This window comes from Silene latifolia, chromosome X (assembly GCF_048544455.1).
Source record: "Silene latifolia isolate original U9 population chromosome X, ASM4854445v1, whole genome shotgun sequence".
Taxonomy (NCBI): domain Eukaryota; kingdom Viridiplantae; phylum Streptophyta; class Magnoliopsida; order Caryophyllales; family Caryophyllaceae; genus Silene; species Silene latifolia.
Window position 1 is genome coordinate 60,147,593 of NC_133537.1, and position 17,323 is coordinate 60,164,915.

The window sequence follows — 17,323 nt, forward strand, 5'->3', positions numbered from 1 at the left end:
CTAGTATCCTACCCATATTATCCTAGCTTAATCACCAAGAAAACCCCCAAAACGAACCCTAGAAACCCCCCCAAAAGCTGCTGGACAGCAGCTATGTTCAGCAAGCCCGATTGCCTCTCCCTCTCTTTTAACCTATTTTAACTCCCTATAAATACCACCCCTTCACCATACATTCATTCCTCTAAGTTCTCCCCACATCCAACCATCACCCATAAGCTTTAAACCTCAGAAACAAACCCTAAACATCCTCCAAAAACCCTAAACAAAACCGACACACAAACTGAAACTGTTTGTGTGTCCTCTTCGAAAACCCATTCGTTCCTCCATCAAAACTCCATAAAAATTCGAGTTTCTTGCTCCTAATTAACCACATAACATCCATCTACACATTAGACAAAGATTTACGAGCCAAATTGCCCTTGAGAGTACACGAGATCCCTCGAAAAACAGAGTGAAATAACACTCTGTTTTCGCGGTTTACTCTTGTCTGTCCAGTTCTGTTTGTGCTCGTTTTTCGTGCCCAATAACCCAAATCGAGCAGGGGTTGCTTTAAGATCCTTGTTCTCCTCTCTTTCTAGTTTCCAAAACATCTTTCGAATCGAATTTTCGTCGTGAAACGAGGGAGATATCACTGTTTTAAAATCGCTGTCCAGAAACTTTCCAAAACGCGTGTTTGCTTTATTCTTCGTCGACGACGGCCTCTCGAGATAAAATCTACCATCGATTACGACCCAAGACGGTGTCAACGATACATGTAGGTTGAGGGTGCATCAAATCCCCTTTTCTCTCCTTTTTTTATTTCGTTTTTTTATGCCTTTTTTTTATAGTTTGTTTTTTGTCTTTTTTGTTTGTTTATCGATTGTTTTAAATTAACTATGAAACTAGTTAGTCCGAGTATGAGTTAAAGTACCACCATGAACACCCGCGTTGACTTGAGATGGGAAAAGAAACCGCTCCTTCTGTCGGTCGTACACCCCCGTCTCATTTACATATCCTCGTGTTCAAGGTAGGGCATAAATAAAACAAGTTTCTAACTTTGTTCTTCGTTTTCGACCCCCTTTTGTTTCGGCCAAATCGACAGACCCTAGGACCCGTTGTATGTTAGTTTAACCTCTGGTTGTTAACCTATGACGTATTTAGATGACTTTAATTTAATTTAATAACCTAATTAGACACGATAGGTGGCTTCGACGTAAGTTATAAAATCAATCGACGATTCTGTAAATAATTGAATGCATCTCTCTCTTTCACCTAATTTCTCGCTAGTATAAGAGTGCGTGATTAGCACCTTCTTATTGACACTCGATGAGTTAAAGTAATTAGCGAATTTGACCTAATTAGACCCTTTAGGCCGTGTAGAATGCACCCTTGCGCGACAATCAATCGACATCGTTTTTAACTCGTTTTCTAACTTGTTTCCTATCCCTTTTCGCAATCATTCGATCTAACCAATGAATCTAACTTAGGAACTAGGTTGGCCTTGTCTTGGCCGTGAGGTTGTCGTGGGTTTGGGCCGTGAGTTGGCCGTGGGTTTTGTCTTTCCTATTTCGTTTCTCTTTCTTTGTTTGTCATTCGTTCTTTGTTTATTTTGTAGCTTGTAATTTATCGTTGTTTATTGAGTTGTAATTTTCGAGTTTGTTTTACTTCTTTTGAGTCAAAACCTCTTCAAAAACCTTGGTCTTGTTTGGTTAGACGGTTGTTCCCCAATGCTTGTAGGAGCGTAGTAAACCGCATGTTGTTTAAAGCAACATGGCCCGGTTTATGCTAATGCATGCTTTGGTGCGTAGCCTTATGTCTAATTCGATGAGATTAAGCGCGAGCACGCATTACGAGGAGTGACCCAAGGACCGTGGGTCATGTGAGCCGTGGGCCACCCTCATGTGCACGGTTTTCAAGGCCCAATGGCCGTGTGTTTTGTGTCGTGTTTTGAGTTGTATGTAGCAATTGTAATTAGATCGACTTGTAATTTATTTATCGTTGTGTCGGCATGAAATGCCTGGTTTGTAATAGGTAGATCCCAACGGCTCCCCCATTCCCCCTTAAGCCTTGTTTGTTTGCTTTACATGTTGTTAGATCAATCAACCCACATGCTAAATTACAACTTTGACAAAGTTAGTTTAGTTGCATCTAAAACGACATAGAAATTGTTGTCACATGATAGGGTTAAAACAACGTTTGCATATCATACATCGTACGTAGCTATGACCTTGTTTGAAATCCGACACTTGACTTAGTAGAGGCCGTTATCGACGGGCGGGGTTGGGTGTCCTTATGGGCTTCCCAACACGTACCCTCACCCCTTACTCAAGATCTATGGTTTGTGGATCCGTCTGAATACCATTGGATTACGAGAGTCATTCAAATCGAGTGATATAGGGTACAAGTCTTTATCTTTAATCACTCGTAGTCGATGGGCTTTATGCTTTTCGATGAAGGGTGTAAAGTTGACTTGAACGGTTCCAAGTTCCCAAAAAACTTGGTGGCGACTCTAATATGTCTTAATTCGATTCGAAAGAACCTCGAGTCGATTATGCCAGGTGTGGATCCCGCGGACGCAGTTCCCGAGGGCCTTGTCCACAACTCTATCAATTCTGCTATAGATTTTCTCTCCATCCTCATGCTTATTTTACCATGTATAGAAGGCCCCCCTTGCACTAAGGTCATCCAACTGACAGTCCTGGACTACCTGAAGCAAACGTTGTAGTTCAGCATTAGTAACAGAAGCACCCCCAATCCTCTCATTCCTAGCAAGGACAACGTTAAAGTCCCCCCTACTAGCCAAGGACCATGAATACCCCTCTGATAACACCTCAGACTACTCCAAAGATCCTCCCTATCAGCTGCCTGATTCAAACCATAGACAACAGTGAACCAGAAGCTATTCTTTCTAATTTTATTCCTAACTTTGGTATGAATGCACTGAATAGTGATATCACACATATCCACCTCAAAATAGTTGGGATTCCAAATTAACCAAATCCTACCACCTTTATGAAGACTAGTATTAGAGCATATAGACCAGTCATCACAAATGTTTATTCGAACATTTTCCCAATTTTTAACTTTAACTTTTGTCTCTAACAAACCAAATAACCCTACATTATTATGGAGCAAGAATCTCCTTATTTCCTTCTGTTTATTAGGATTATTCATACCTCTAATATTCCACATACCACAACTACCCATTATCACCTCCTATCTTACTACCTTCCCCTCTTTCAAATGGACCAGTCCCTATGCCCAGTCTAGAGTGCTGGAGAGAATGAGTTAGAGACTCCATGAAAGACAATCCTCCATGAGTAAACCTCCTCTTTTCACCAGTCTCAGTTCTCATGACCTTGGCCATAAACCTTCTAGGCATAGAACTCCCCACATTAGGAGTCTGCTGAACCAGGACTGGGGTCAAAGCAATCACTGGTTCAGGTGTCTTTGCTACCACATTCACTGCAGGAACCCTAGTTTGTTGAACAACAGCTCTCTGCACTTTTGGAGCAGGTTTAGGTTGAAGCCCAGGACCAGGTTTAGCAGGTGCTTTTTTTGGTCTCCACACCTTCTTCCCCACTACTGGTTCATTACCCTTCCTGCACTTTTCAGCAATATGTCCCATCCCCTTACAGCTAGTACAAGTTAGTGGGAGCCAATCATATACAACCTTAAGGGATTGGACTTTACCATGTTCATCAACAAATTGTATCTCAGTAGGGAACTGTTGGTCAATCGCTACTTCAATCATAATCCGAGCAAACCCCAGAAAATTTTTGTGAAAAGTAGCATCATCACACTTGATGAATTTACCCACAACCCCAGACAACTTCTTAAGACTCTCCTGCCCCCAATACTTCACATCCAACCCAAACAATTTCATCCATGGGAATTTTCTGAACATCATGTTTAATGAGTTCAGTTTTAGGGGTCCATTCCTTTACTATTACAGGTTTATTATCAAACATCAAATGTCCATTATTCAAAACGAATTGTTGTTGCTCTTTTGTTTTGAATCTAACCAGGAAAATCCCGTTAGGAAGGAAAGAAATCTTATCAATGCCCTGTGCTTGCCAAACCCTCTTCGCAAAACCAGTGAGGACATTACTGGGAGGGTTAGCACCAAGTACGTAGCAATACACAGAAGTGGACCAGAACGAAATCTCACCAGCCACGTCTTCCTTGGTAATTGTGACCAACGGCGTGGTGACCGGAGAGGACGCCAGTTCCTCCTGTTCAGACTCTTCATCCTTCTCTAAAATGGCTTCAAGGTCAGAATCAAATTCCTGCGATGAAAATTGGAGCTGTCGATGGTGAGACTTACCCTTATTCTGTGTATTAAAAGTAGGATCAACATGTTTTTTTGATTTTTGATTGTTTTTCGTAGCAGAGATTTGAGGATTTTTGGTAACTTTCTTTGATCGAGTCATTGCTTGATAAGGAAGCTAACTCAGAATTTTAGAGAATTTTCTATCTCTAGTTTCTCTCTCATCCTGTATTCTCGACCATTAACAAAAAAAATTCGGGTCGTACTTGCAAGTGATCATATCGAGAGTGGTTTCCTCGATCTGGAGAATAACTGATTGACCGGAATTTATCCACCATGGATACCTTCCGAGCGTGGCCACGCATTTCCAGTTCATTACTCCTCGAGTGGCCCTGAGATATTGTTTTAACCCTGACAAGGGGGTGGACAATTCCTATCGCACTTATTCCCTTCGACTAGCCACAGCCATCATAACCCAAAATATGCCCATTTGACCCCATTTACGAAGGTCGTAGTAACACAAATCAAAGTTAATCTGAAACTGTGCCATCTTAGGTGAACAGTCTTTAGTCAAAAGAATCGACTCATTAGAATACTATAGTAGCTCTTGCCACGACCAGGCTATATAAATTTGCCAGAACTCTATAAGCGGTCACAACCCGACAAAGTGTTCCTAACAGACTGCCTATGTGATCGACTAGTCATCTCTCATCACTCTATGGCACTTGAACTTGCCATCAATCGCATCACACTCTAGTCACTTCGAGACGTCACCTCATACAAGTGACTATGGGCGAATACAATGTTAATCCGTGTTCACTTTAACAGGGTTCAATGTTGTCTCTACAACCCGTTTGGATGTAACAAAGTATAAAAGGAGTTTTTAAAGTAAAAACTCGAACGACAAATGTGATTATCACATATGAATAGTCAATGCCTGATTACTATTTCATGTTCTATAATCTAATTTGATCTTGTATGGAGTTGTTCATTTCAATTCAATTGAAATGACATGACTCATCATGTTAAGCCTATGAGAAGGCTTTGGTTAGTAGGTTTTATCAACTTCTTGTACCTTACTCAACCTTACTACATACTCGTTTTCCTTTGTAATGTATACATTTGCATTACAAAACTTTCTGATTATGTGTCGAGATTCAATCAAGACATAGGCCCTCTAGCCTTAGAATAGCTCCCACTGTTTTCACAGCGTGCGGGACTCTTCCTTCTTGCACATCTCATGATTGCAAGTGTACTCAATTTCCGTTGTAAATATTTCTCATTGTTCTTTATTGCCTAGAACGATTCTAGAAAATCTACTTCTTAATTAACATAGCCACAATGGTATCTTAACCATCCTAATGTGTTTTGATTATGGTTTTGTCGGAAACCATGCGCAATCTCAATTGTCAATTGTCACTTGTGTAACACCCTTACACAAAATTGCATCATAAACACTTTGCTTTACTTCCTTAATGCTTCTGCAAGCACTTAAGGGTAATCTTTATTGCTTACTTGGTAAAGATTACTTAAATTCGATTTTGAAAACAATTCATCATACTCAAGGTATATGAAGTGTTATACATCATTACTTATTTAATTGATCCGGCAGCGGAAGCAAATGGAATCAATCAAATATGTTCAATTTAATTGAACTAGTCATGAATCTTATAAACGTAAGACTTCTTATTGACGCCAATATCATGTGGATTTATCTTCATAAATCCGGATATTAAAGATGTATTATAATACTCCAAAAGTCTTAAATCATTCGCAATGATCAATATGTCATCCACATATAAGACTAATTAAAATTACCGTAACTCCCACTAAACTTCATGTATAAAAACAACTTCTCGACTTATCGAGAAAAGTTTTACAACATGATCAAATCATTGATTCCAACTCATTGATGTCCTACTTAAGATCCTCTCTTAAGTTTCACATTATTTTAGGATTTGTAAGAATCTATAAAACTCATGACATGTATTGAATACATTCCTTCTTTTGAAGAAGTGGGTTTTAGATTCACTTGCTGTGTGCATATCCTCATGATGAAACACAATCCCTAAGAAGATCCAAATAGACTTAAGCATTTCAATTAGTGCAAAACCCTTTGCAACCAATCTTGCTTTGAAATCTCTCTTTATTAGTGCAAAACCCTTTGTCACTAATCAAGCCTTTTTATTTCGGATTTTCATGGCTCTAAGCCTTGTATTGAGTTGTGACTTAAACACTCTCATGTCTTATGTAAGTCATATGTTCATTACTTTCAAGAAGTAATCAACTTGAATCAAACGATTTCTTTTGTAAGTTATAAGCTCTTTACTTTCTTAAAAGTAGCATGAATTCATCATCTTTAACAAGTGACGAATTTAACCTCCTAGGTTTTGAAGAAACAATGTCTTACACAAAACGTCTCATGTAGCCAAGAAAGACCAGTTTCTTGCGACATAACATTCTCTGTGGCATTCTTTGTGGCTCTTGAATAATTTCTCCCACTCTGTCTTCTAGAAATAAACTTGTATTTTAGAAAGACAGCTTCACGAGCCGCAAACCCGTCGTACTCGTGATAATTGAAGAGGGAAAAACAAGCATTTGTTTCTTGTGAAAACTTACAAACATGGTACCCTTACCATTTCATATCTCATATGATTCGATTTAGTGGAAAAATAATTTAGACAAAAATGATAAAATCCCCAAAAGGATCAAGTAACTCAAAGTAACTTGATTGAAGTCCAAACCATATCGAATAGCCTTTGATTTCTTATCCAACCACACATTATTCCATAATGCGTGCTAGGAAAGATTAACTTGTGATACTGTAATACCCCGTAATTTGATAATAATTTATATAAATAATTTACGTAATTCGAATAATTAATTAATCGTATTTTATTATAGTAATTGCAAATAAGACGAGAAAGGTAAATGATATATTATGAAGGAAGTACATGGGGTTGTGTGCCATGGCTTAAGGCCAGTTGGTAATTAAGTAAAGACGGGTTTATAAGTTGTGAGTCGGGAATTAATTAAGCAAGGTATCTTCTAATTAGAATAGGAGCGGGTTTCTTAATATGAGTCGGATACTAATTAAACCTAGTCTATATAAAGGGACCTAGAAACCCTACACCCACATACATTGACCTAGGGTTGCCGTGGAAGAGAGGAAGAGCATTGGTCGTAGGATTCGCATATCGTCATCGGCATTCAAGCAAGGTAAGACCGTCTTAATTTATGCTTATATCGTCTTAATACTATAAGTTAATATTTGAACACCGTATGGACCACCGTGAACCGTGTCGTTACCCTAAATAGTTGTCTTTGACCGTGGGGATGCTAGTGGGACCACTCGTGGCCGTTGTCGACCACCGTGGGTGGTGGAATTCGCGTCTAAACTAGCGGCTGTCACGAATTTAACACGGAAATTGTAGCTTGTGTGTTAGTCGTATGAGCACGGGGTTTGGGTGGCTGAATAGGTCGGCTATAGGCGGTATTGGTGGTGGTATTGGGGTGGCTGCAGGAGGTGGTTGGTACGGTGAGGTGTCGGGTAGTGGTGGTTAAGACGGGTTGGGTGCTGTTTTCGTATTGTGTCGTTTTGGAGGGGTCTTGGGTGGTCGTGCGTGGTCTTGGCCAGTGATGGGACCACCGTGGGTTAATTTAGGCTACGATGGTGGCCACTGGTGGCAGGAGTGGTTGTTATTGGTGAGTGTTGCGGGTTTGTGAGTATTGAGAGCGTTGAATGTTTGTTGTTAGTTGTCGTTGTTGTTTGTGTCGAGGGCAGGTGTTGTGGTCCGTGAGGGATGTTCTATTGGTGGTTCTGGTGTATGGTGGTGGTAGCTAGTGGCGGTGGTGGTCGTAAATAGTGGTTAAAATCATGTCTTTTGTAAACATTGCGTTGGTATCGAACGTTGTTGGTGTTAGCTTCTAGGGCATGCTTTGGCAGCCATGTGGGGTGGTTGTTGCTGGTGGTAGGGCCGTGTCTAGGTTGTGGGCAGAGGAGGCTCACGGTGGAGACCGGTGGTCGAATGGGTAGTTGTCAGGTAAGAGAGAATTTATGCGGTTTTGGGGGTTGTGTCGTGTGTAATATGTATGAGTGTTGTCGTGGGTTTTTGGGAGGTGCGTAGTGTGAATATTGATTGTAAGGATTGATTATTACTCATTACACAATATTATATTATCGGTGTTGTTAGACGGGTTTTGGAAACGTGTTTATTTGGGTGTTGACACGAGTTTTGAGAAGTCGGGATTTAAATATAATAATTCCGCATTTATCGTATAATTGTTTTATAATTAGTTTAATTATTTAACACAGGTTGAACATGGGTTTAGTTTGTATAGCTTGATACGGGTTTTGACCGATAATTAAGACGGGTTTTACGTAATAATTTACATGAGAACATAATTAATATAATTAAATAATAATTGATTAAAATAATGAATAATGAATATAATTTATAATTGAATAAATATTATAATTGTTTTAGGTGACGGATTTGTTAAGGATCGATAATCAGATTCGTTGCTTTATTTTCTGGACTGCTTGAACTGCTTAATTGGCTGCTGCTATCTTTGAGGTAGGGAAATACACTTGACTTATTATCATTGTTGTTGAGTTGTGTTGACTTGTTTGTGTTTCATATGACCAAACTGTGAACGTTGACTTGATTCGTGGTTGTTGATTCATGTTATGATTCATATCCTGGAATGTGCTTGACTGAATTGATCGTATTGAGTATATTATCACAACATTGGTAGAACCGCATGATTCTATGATTTACCAGTTCAATGATATACATATTGTGTTGCATTAATTTCTTGAGCATTCATATGCATTGGAGATGGAGGATGTTGTGGTGACGTGGTGTGGTGATGATGATGTTGTGATAAGGCCCAGGCGGGTTCTGCAGGACTTGCCCTGGTGTCCTCAGCTGCGAGCTGGCAGATCGGCTACGGTCGATATATAGTCTACCGGGGATCGGTATGGCTGGGTTGTACGGGTTATGAGATATGAGTTGAGATGGAGATGGAGGTGACGGAGGAGCATGCATATCATACTTTGTTGTTTCTTTGTATTCCCTACTCAACCTCGTGGTTGACCCTGTGTATTCGTGAACACCTGTGATGTCCCAAATATTGGCGAGCAGACTTGACAGGTTTATGAGATAGGATGGGAGCTTGATGGGCGTGAGACACTGGATCAGAAGACTTAGTAGCTAGATCATCATTTAGAAGACTTTCACTTTTATTTATGTTAGTTCTTTGTAATTTGATGTAAATGAGGTTTTGTAAAAAAGTTAAGTTAAAGAAATTATGTAATTTGCCTTGGAGTTTAATTTGTTATTCACTACCTCGGGAAACCGAGATGGTAACAGTCCAGTTTATTAGGGAATGTCTTGTTAAAGGCTCCTTCATAAATCGGGGTGTTACAAAGTGGTATCAGAGTTGATGTATACCTTGAGACCCATATATTCTAACCATTCTGCAGGACAACGTTACGGTAAGTATTTTGTATGAATGATGACGTGATCATATGATGCTGTGGAGATGAGAAATAAATTCTCGTGTTCAGGTTGATAATCAATGAAGTGTTGGATTGTGGTAATCGTGAGCGTGAAAATAATTGCGAATTGATGATATTTATCTGGATGGATGTTGAATGACGTGTTGATAGTGCTATTATGTCTAGCGATATGCGGTTATGTGATCCCGAAGCCATGCTAGTATAGTATTGTGATAGTAATCAGAAACACTATTGAATTGCATGTTTCTAGTCATAGCAATCGTGATTTAGATGTAAGGAGTAGATCGAGATGCGAAGGGATTCTATGGATGTTTACGTAAGTACAAAGTGTGAGATTTAAGTTGGGATGGGTTAGTATACATAGTATGTTCATAAGAGCTTGTGACATGGTAAAGAATGACCTAGTGCTGAAACTCGTTTTGTTTGATTTTACTCTTTAATTGACCTTACTGCCATTTCTTTTCTGTTTATTGCCTATGGATGAAAATTTTATGAGAGATAGCCTCGTGAGTTATTGTTCATTTGGCGTAGGTTTCATGCTTATAGAATATACGGATTAGGAGTAATAAATATTTTAGTGGGCTGTGGTCAGGAAGTTCCTGTGCAGTGATGTTTTGACCAACGATTTTGTAAAAATCCTCATTTAAATTGTATTAATAATTTTTGCATAATTCCAACTCCATCGATCAGAAGATTCGCATATGTTTTCAAATTGATAAGCCACGAAAATTCTTGATGTTTCTATATTAAATGGTAAGTTTTGCAAACTGACCCAAGTTTCGGACCAATTGCTGTCACATACTTGTTTGGACCAACTGAGTTGTAAAATTCTTTAAAAATGGAATTCTTGTGCTTTAGACCTAATTCTTTTTCCCCTATGTTTGTAACTCTCCGTATTTTATAAAAGTAATATGAATCAAGTTTTAATCGAACGGTTATTTGTTCGTGGTCTTTGGAAGTTACAACGTGAATCATGACTTGTAAAATGTGCGTTCTATGTTGAGTTTTCATACAATTTTTGGTTATTTCATGAGCCTTATTAATGTGACCTTATAATGTTTTTATATGATGATAGTAGCACGCATGTTCAGTAGTTATGTATCTTAAAAAGTGATAAAATTAAAGTTTAGTTGATAACATTGTTGCCATGATAGTATGAGTGAAATTGAATAGCTTAATTTGATTCTTAATCGAGGGTGAAATATTTTATACGAGTCCAGTTGATTGCATATTTTATATATGTTTGGCATGTTGTAATATCTCTGGTGTGTTCATCATATTTGTATAGTGGTCGGATATATATAAATATAAAACTATATTGTCATATCTTGGTAAAGTTGGTGGCGTTAAATGTTAACTTGATTGTTCTAATATACTCGCATGAATATTTATAATAATTATGTTTAAATGTTTACACATGGATGGTAATAATGAGTATGTCTAAATGTTCACACATGTAGGATGTCATCTGAGTTCTAATGTCTTTTATGTGAGTCTGTGTGCCTATAGTTATACTTATTACTTTCATTGCATTAATTTATTTCAGTTGAACCTAAACTTATGATATGATAATAAAATAGTGTTGTTGTTCCTTATTGGATATGTTCATAGTTGTATTGTCATGAAATGAAAATGTTTGATATAGTTACGATATTTGAAATATATTCTCGAACCGTCGCTATGAATTATATTTTGACGGAAATTTTTTTTTTATGTCAGCTATGTTGGCCAATTATAATGAGATAACCCTTTGATGATTCACATGTTATGCGTATGTTTAAATGATAGTCGTTATAATTACGTTTAATTGAGCCGCGAGTTGCCTATTTATTCAAACCGTACAAACCAGAGAACTTGTTCACCTTGCTAATCTTTTGTCATAGATAATGTTTTACAAGTTATAAAATGAATGAATTATAAAATGAATGGTCTATGTACATGTTTAAGTTGTTTATGCGATATCTTTTATTTTTGCTGAAAATGAATTATACTGAGTTGATGGATACAATTGAATGGTATGGTTGCTAAAATGTTAAACATATGTGTGATATGGAAGTAATTTTGTTGTTATTGTGAATCATATATCTGTTTCTTTTACTGGGAGATGTGATATGCTTCATAACTGATGTGGTGGAAACCGTGTGATAATCTAAATTATGAGTTCTAAGTGTGTTGTTGAGTGTTGTATTCATCGGCCTAATTCTTGACCTGGGTTAGTAAGTGAGTAAATTGTTGTATGGACATGTTAATGGATTTTGGTGATTATGATGGATTAGAGTGGTAGATTTCTTTCCGGAGATATGGTTACAAATGTGAGGAGTTTCTTTTAAATTGTATTGCGGTTACTCTCTCTTGTTTATGGCTTAGGATAGACATTGTGAATATAATGGAGGGTGGTGGTGATAGTTGACATAATGGTATAGTAAGTTGGAGTTCCGGGGACGTAACTCGGGGGTATAAGAGCGCGCATTGTCAATAGTCGTCCAGGAATCGATAAACTAGTTGTTGGAAATAGTTGTTAGCAGTGTTAAGAGATTAGTTGTTATACATTTGTGTTTCTCAGGTGGTTAGTTGTAGTTAGTGTGGGTTAAGTGAAGATGAGTTAAACTTCGGGACGAAGTTTATTTTTAGGAGGGTGGAATGTGATACCTCGTGTTTTGAGTTTGTTTTGAGATGAATCTTCGTGTTTCGAGTTTATTTTTGTAATACATTTTATTGTGTCTAATTGGAAGGGTTGATTGTGTTTAATTGGTTATAAGTTGAAATGGAATTTATGGTACCGAGTTGTGTTGGATGTTGCTGAGGCTCTAAGTAGCATTTTTGAGCGAACTTCGGGACGAAGTTCATTTTAAGGGGGGAAGATTGTAATACCCCGTAATTTGATAATAATTTATATAAATAATTTACGTAATTCGAATAATTAATTAATCGTATTTTATTATAGTAATTGCAAATAAGACGAGAAAGGTAAATGATATATTATGAAGGAAGTACATGGGGTTGTGTGCCATGGCTTAAGGCCAGTTGGTAATTAATTAAAGAAGGGTTTATAAGTTGTGAGTCGGGAATTAATTAAGCAAGGTATCTTCTAATTAGAATAGGAGCGGGTTTCTTAATATGAGTCGGATACTAATTAAACCTAGACTATATAAAGGGACCTAGAAACCCTACACCCACATACATTGACCTAGGGTTGCCGTGGAAGAGAGGAAGAGCATTGGTCGTAGGATTCGCATATCGTCATCGGCATTCAAGCAAGGTAAGACCGTCTTAATTTATGCTTATATCGTCTTAATACTATAAGTTAATATTTGAACACCGTATGGACCACCGTGAACCGTGTCGTTACCCTAAATAGTTGTCCTTGACCGTGGGGATGCTAGTGGGACCACTCGTGGCCGTTGTCGACCACCGTGGGTGGTGGAATTCGCGTCTAAACTAGCGGCTGTCACGAATTTAACACGGAAATTGTAGCTTGTGTGTTAGTCGTATGAGCACGGGGTTTGGGTGGCTGAATAGGTCGGCTATAGGCGGTATTGGTGGTGGTATTGGGGTGGCTGCAGGAGGTGGTTGGTACGGTGAGGTGTCGGGTAGTGGTGGTTAAGACCGGTTAGGTGCTGTTTTCGTATTGTGTCGTTTTGGAGGGGTCTTGGGTGGTCGTGCGTGGTCTTGGCCAGTGATGGGACCACCGTGGGTCAATTTAGGCTACGATGGTGGCCACTGGTGGCAGGAGTGGTTGTTATTGGTGAGTGTTGCGGGTTTGTGATTATTGAGAGCGTTGAATGTTTATTGTTAGTTGTCGTTGTTGTTTGTGTCGAGGGCAGGTGTTGTGGGCCATGAGGGAGGTTGTATTGGTGGTTCTGGTGTATGGTGGTGGTAGCTAGTGGCGGTGGTGGTCGTAAATAATGGTTAAAATCGTGTCTTTTGTATACATTGCGTAGGTATCGAACGTTGTTGGTGTTAGCTGCTAGGGCATGCTTTGGCAGCCATGTGGGGTGGTTGTTGCTGGTGGTAGGGCCGTGTCTAGGTTGTGGGCAGAGGAGGCTCACGGTGGAGACCGGTGGTGGACTGGGTAGTTGTCAGGTAAGAGAGAATTTATGCGGTTTTGGGGGTTGTGTCGTGTGTAATATGTACGAGTGTTGTCGTGGGTTTTTGGGAGATGCGTAGTGTGAATATTGATTGTAAGGATTGATTATTACTCATTACACAATATTATATTATCGGTGTTGTTAGACGGTTTTGGAAACGTGTTTATTTGGGTGTTGACACGAGTTTTGAGAAGTCGGGATTTAAATATAATAATTCCGCATTTATCGTATAATTGTTTTATAATTAGTTTAATTATTTAACACAGGTTGAACATGGGTTTAGTTTGTATAGCTTGATACGGGTTTTGACCGATAATTAAGACGGGTTTTACGTAATAATTTACATGAGAACATAATTAATATAATTAAATTATAATTGATTAAAATAATGAATAATGAATATAATTTATAATTGAATAAATATTATAATTGTTTTAGGTGACGGATTTGTGAAGGATCGATAATCAGATTCGTTGCTTTATTTTCTGGACTGCTTGAACTGCTTAATCGGCTGCTGCTATCTTTGAGGTAGGGAAATACACTTGACTTATTATCGTTGTTGTTGAGTTGTGTTGACTTGTTTGTGTTTCATATGACCAAACTGTGAACGTTGACTTGATTCGTGGCTGTTGATTCATGTTATGATTCATATCCTGGAATGTGCTTGACTGAATTGATCGTATTGAGTATATTATCACAACATTCGGTAACCGGCATGATTCTATGATTTACCAGTTCAATGATATACATATTGTGTTGCATTAATTTCTTGAGCATTCATATGCATTGGAGATGGAGGATGTTGTGTTGACGTGGTGTGGTGATGATGATGTTGTGATAAGGCCCAGGCGGGTTCTGCAGGACTTGCCCTGGTGTCCTCAGCTGCGAGCTGGCAGATCGGCTACGGTCGATATATAGTCTACCGGGGATCGGTATGGCTGGGTTGTACGGGTTATGAGATATGAGTTGAGATGGAGATGGAGATGACGGAGGAGCATGCATATCATACTTTGTTGTTTCATTGTATTCCCTACTCAACCTCGTGGTTGACCCTGTGTATTCGTGAACACCTGTGATGACCCAAATATTGGCGAACAGACTTGACAGGTTTATGAGATAGGATGGGAGCTTGATGGGTGTGAGACACTGGATCAGAAGACTTAGTAGCTAGATCATCATTTAGAAGACTTTTACTTTTATTTATGTTAGTTCTTTTTAATTTGATGTAAATGACGTTTTGTAAAAAAGTTAAGTTAAAGAAATTATGTAATTTCCCTTGGAGTTTATTTTGTTATTCACTACCTCGGGAAACCGAGATGGTAACAGTCCGGTTTATTAGTGAATGTCTTGTTAAAGGCTCCTTCATAAATCGGGGTGTTACAAATACTATATCACATTTCCTTTGGCTTATATCAAAGTCTTCACTTTGATATTCCCATCACAACTAAATCGTGATTCCTTGAACTCTTTAAACTTCTTCAAAGATTTTTCTATTTACCTTATTAAGTGAACACATTAGCGTCAACTTAAATCGTTGGTAAAAGAAAATGATCAACTTATTTTGGATCGATGATTTACAACCTCGATCTCCTTTTCAACCAAAAGGCACGAGACATCTTGCTTTGAATACAAGATACGCATATACCATTAACAATCTAATGGTTTCAAGAGTACTCGATAACTCTTTGCGTTAATCATTCCAAAATTTAAGGTTTAATCTTGGGTTACCAATTTGAGTCTTGCATCATCTTCATGATATATCATTCTAGTTTGGTTTAGAATATAATCACCTTGATAATGGGCTAGCTATACATCAAATCGTGGTGTATAGGGTCACAAAAGTGAAACCTCTTTTGTATCTTAACAAGTTTGTATTCTTATTTAGAGTTTATGTACTTAATAGTCACAATTAAGTACAACTCCAAACCCTAAAACTAGATTTAGTACACAATGACTCTATCTCTCGACTTCGTTGTTGCTAGTCGTCATATTCTAATCATCCTATGTATCAAACATAATGATGAAAACCTCCACTGGTTTCTAATATTGATGAAGTGGTTCTAGCAAAATTTATGTTTAATCAAATAAACATTTAAAGAAGAAGGTCCCATTAGATGTCCCACAACTAACTTGTTGATTCTTCAATAATTTGGGGTAGTTTCCTTTCTAGTGTCCAACATTTAAGACAATGGAAACTTTATCGGTCGGGATTGATAGGTTTAGTATCGTCATTCTCAACAACTTTACCTTTAACATTACCTTGTATCAATTCCATTATAATCTTTACTTCTTGAACCTCGTCCTTATCTTAACGGTTTAAGAGAATGCTCCCACTCATTTCAATGAGTCTTTGCTTTGAGAAGCAAAATTGAATTCATGAAGATTACTCTTCATTTGTTCGTTTTAGTCTTAAAACTTTCATTGAAGTGGTTGCGTTATTTTGGTCAATTTTGATTTCCAACAAATCTAGTTACCAAAATTTGAAACAATTCATTGTAAGTAGATATGTTAGCCAAGAATCAAAAACCTGTTTGATAATGAATAACTTTAATCTATACTCTTTACAAGAGATCCTTAGCAATGGTTCATTTGAGGTTTTTAGAAGAAAATTCAAATTTTGTCTTTAGTTACGATGTTTTAATGGAGATTTGAATCGAAATGATATCGTATATGAATTGTGGTAAAGAAATAGAACAATATGATAACGGAATAGTGGAAAACTTAACATTTATCGTTTTATTAATACTTGTAAATAACAAGTAAAGCATTTACATAGTGACCTCTACCCAACTATGATAAATGATTCCAAGATCCAAATTCATATTAACTTGGGGCACGGTGTGCCGAAATACCCTTTATTAATATAACTCGGTGGATTAACTCTTTAATCGATTCTACTTTTAGAACTCTTGGTCGATAAAATTACATTAATATTTTATCTCTAGCCCGAAACACATCCGGAAATACGTCGTGAATACTTTCGTTGAGTTCAACCCAAATTTCGAATAAATGTGTCCGTGATCCAAACCCATGTCAACTTAGGGCACGGTGTGCCGAAATACCCTTTATTAACATAAATTCGGTGGATAGACATTTATCACCCCACTTCACCAACGTAACAAGGTTTGTCTTACGGTAAAGCCGGCTCAACTCCCTTGCGAAACTGATACTTCATGGGTTTCTAATTTTTGGTAAGGCTAAGTCTCAATTGTTTATTTTAGCGAGAGGTCATGTCAATTTATTATCTCGATTAAAATGACAATGCATGTTTTAGTTGTGGCGATTTAGCGATGCATGCGACATATAAATAAAATGTAAAGCATAAATAAAATAATCCTAGTATGGCCTTCCTAAAATAGAAAAACTATTTAACTATTACATATTCGGAAACCAACTCCATTGGTCCCTTGAACTTCGGTTGAGGCACGCATCTCGAGGTAACACCGTCTTTAATGGATTTCC